This window comes from Suncus etruscus, chromosome 11 (genome assembly GCF_024139225.1).
Source record: "Suncus etruscus isolate mSunEtr1 chromosome 11, mSunEtr1.pri.cur, whole genome shotgun sequence".
NCBI lineage: Eukaryota > Metazoa > Chordata > Mammalia > Eulipotyphla > Soricidae > Suncus > Suncus etruscus.
The window spans coordinates 33,299,780-33,302,673 of NC_064858.1; the positions used below are offsets into that span (position 1 = coordinate 33,299,780).

General features: G+C 38.6%; 1 non-coding gene across 1 annotated transcript; it reads right to left on the minus strand.

The window, feature by feature from the left end:
• Window positions 1–418: 418 nt before the first annotated feature.
• On the minus strand, window positions 419–525 carry LOC126023453 (U6 spliceosomal RNA). The gene has a single exon (XR_007500575.1). It is a non-coding gene; the product is annotated as a U6 spliceosomal RNA (small nuclear RNA).
• Window positions 526–2,894: the final 2,369 nt, after the last annotated feature.

Below are 2,894 nucleotides of genomic sequence, written 5' to 3' on the forward strand. Positions count from 1 at the left end.
GTTCTCCAGGGTGGACCTGGAAAGTATAGAGAATAGATAGTTTGCTTATGTATAGTATATAAGAAAACTAATAGATAAACTTAAAAAATAATTAAGTGTTAGGCTCTAAGACCAATTAGTGGTTACCAGAGAAAAATGAAGGAAGTGGAATAATCTAAATGAAAACAATTTTATGGTGCAGAACAGTATTTCGCTTTTGTTCCACACATAAAAACTTTCAATGATGAAAATTTTGAAATGTATAATACTAAAATATACCATTAAATAAAAATAAAGAGCCTAAATATTGATTATCATGTTGCAAGTATAGTCTACACAGTCCAATTCTTTTTCATTATCAGCCATATCTAACTTACTGAGTCATACCTGTTGTCTGTTTTTTTAATCATCAGACATTATCTTTTTCTTTTTTTTTTTTTTAAATATGGAACGCTTCACGAATTTGCGTGTCATTCTTGTGCAGGGGCCATGCTAATCTTCTCTGTATCGTTCCAATTTTAGTATATGTGCTGCCGAAGCGAGCACTGACATTGTATTTTTCTCTCTAGAAATTTGATTTAGATATTTTCATGCTTCCATGTCCCAACTTTTTTGGGGGGAGTGGAGTTTGGGTCACACCCGGCAGCGCTCAGGAGATACTCCTGCCTCTATGCTCAGAAATCACTCCTGGCAGACTCAGGGGACCATATGGGATGCAGGGATTCGAACCACCGACCCTCTGCATGCAATGCAAATGCCTTACCTCCATGCTATCTCTCCAGCCCCACGTCCCAACTTTTTTAAACATCTTCTATACATGTGTGATAATTTTTAATGCCTTTATCTGCTAATTCTTATGTCTAGAATGTAATTTCTCTACACATTTTGGATCATAATTTTATGCTTCTTAGAACACCTGATAGCCTTTTATTCTGTGCTATCCATTGTAACTTTTATCTTTTTGGGTACTGGATATGCCTGAACTTTGTTCTGGAGTCCAGTTAAAGCCACTTCAAAAATCTTTTCCGTTTCACCTTGTTTTTGACATAGAATTTCTTACTCCTGCATGCTGAAATAAGACCTCTGAATACATCAAATTCTCCATGTCTGGGTGTTAAGAAGAGGCAATGCTCAAAGCCCTAAATTAGTTCCAGCTATATTTCCCATCTAATTTCCCTGGTCATTTTCCTATATGCATGAATCAATAAATTCTCTGATAGATCCATGTGAACTTCCTACAAAGAGTTTCATGCCCTATTCATATCTTTGAAACATATGTTAACTCACAAAGTTGTACCTGGAAAAATTATTTTACTTTTAAAAAAAATGTATAATTTTTACCTTTTGTGCTCAGCTGAGTTTGAAATTTATACAGCCATATTGTTATGCACTCATAAGATTATCCTTATTAAAAATGGAAATCCTGTTCTATTGAGAGAACATTTTCACTATGAGATGTTGAAGACTCCAAATGTAACATGTTGGCACTGGTGCTAAAACTTTTTAATTAAGTCATATCCAAATGTGATCCACCAGTGACATGTATGCTGCCAATGTGCTAAGCTCTAGATGCTTAATCTAGTCACTTCAAGCTAAGATAAACTCATAGCTATCTTTCCTACAGACTTAAATGAATATGTTCATGAAATGATGGTAGAATTTCTGAATTTAAAAAGGTGGGGGGCTGGAGTGATAGTACAGTGTATAGGGCATTTGCCTTGCACACAGCCGACCTGAGTTCAATCCCTGGCATCCCATATGGTCCCTGAGGCTGCCTGGAATGATTTCAGAGTTCAGAGAAACCCTTGAGTACTTCATGGTGTAATCAAAAATAATAAAAAGAAAATAAAAAAAACATTAAAAAAAAAAAAGGAATAGCTCAGTAACATCAAATACAATCTTGCAAGCACAGGTTTGATTTCTAGAATCTCCATATACACCAAGCTCAATCCTCTGTGATCCCTGATACCACAATCTATTTCCAGTCACATCTCATCCAAGTGTGTGAGCACCACAATTAAATAGATGCAGTCGTTACAATGAGTACTACGAAAATGATGTGCACGTACTGCAAGTTAATAATGATCCTTGATAAGCACCAAAAGCACAACGAAGGGAGTAAACCCTCAAAGAGCACCTCATCGAAGTGTGCAAACACCATAACCTGGTCTGCAATACCAAAGAGCACCATATAACTAAATGTATGAACACCATACCCAGGCATGTGTGTGAGATCCATCACCAAGAGAAGAAAAGAGAAGAGGAAGGAAGAGAAGAAAATGAAAGAAGAAGGAGCAGGGTCAGGGAAGAGAAAAGAAAGGAAAAATAAAATTCAAAAACTCACACAAATTAGGGGGGGGCAAAGCGATAACTCAGCGGTAGAGCATTTGCCTGGCACATGGCTGACCCAGACGGACCTGGATTCAATCCCCGCCCCCCAGCATATCACATGAACCCCCAAGCCTGCCAGGAGAGATTTCTGAGTGCAGAGTCAGAAGTAAACCTTAAGAGCCAGGGGCTGGAGAGATAGCATGGAGGTAAAGCATTTGCCTTTCATGCAAGAGGTCATCGGTTCGAATCCCAGCGTCCCATATGGTCCCCTGTGCCTGCCAGGAGCAATTTCTGAGCATGGAGCCAGGAGTAACCCCTGAGCACTGCCGGGTGTGACCCAAAAACCACAAAAAAAAAAAAAAAAAAAAAAAACCTTAAGAGCCACTGGGTGTGGCTCAAAAAAAAAAAAAAAACAGTTCACACAAATTAGAAGAAAATTATTTCTTTACCCAGGTAACCCAAAATTGTTTGTAAAAATATTGCAAATTTGGGCCCGGAGAGATAGCACAGCGGCGTTTGCCTTGCAAGCAGCCGATCCAGGACCAAAGGTGGTTGGTTCAAATCCCGGTGTCCCATATGGTCCC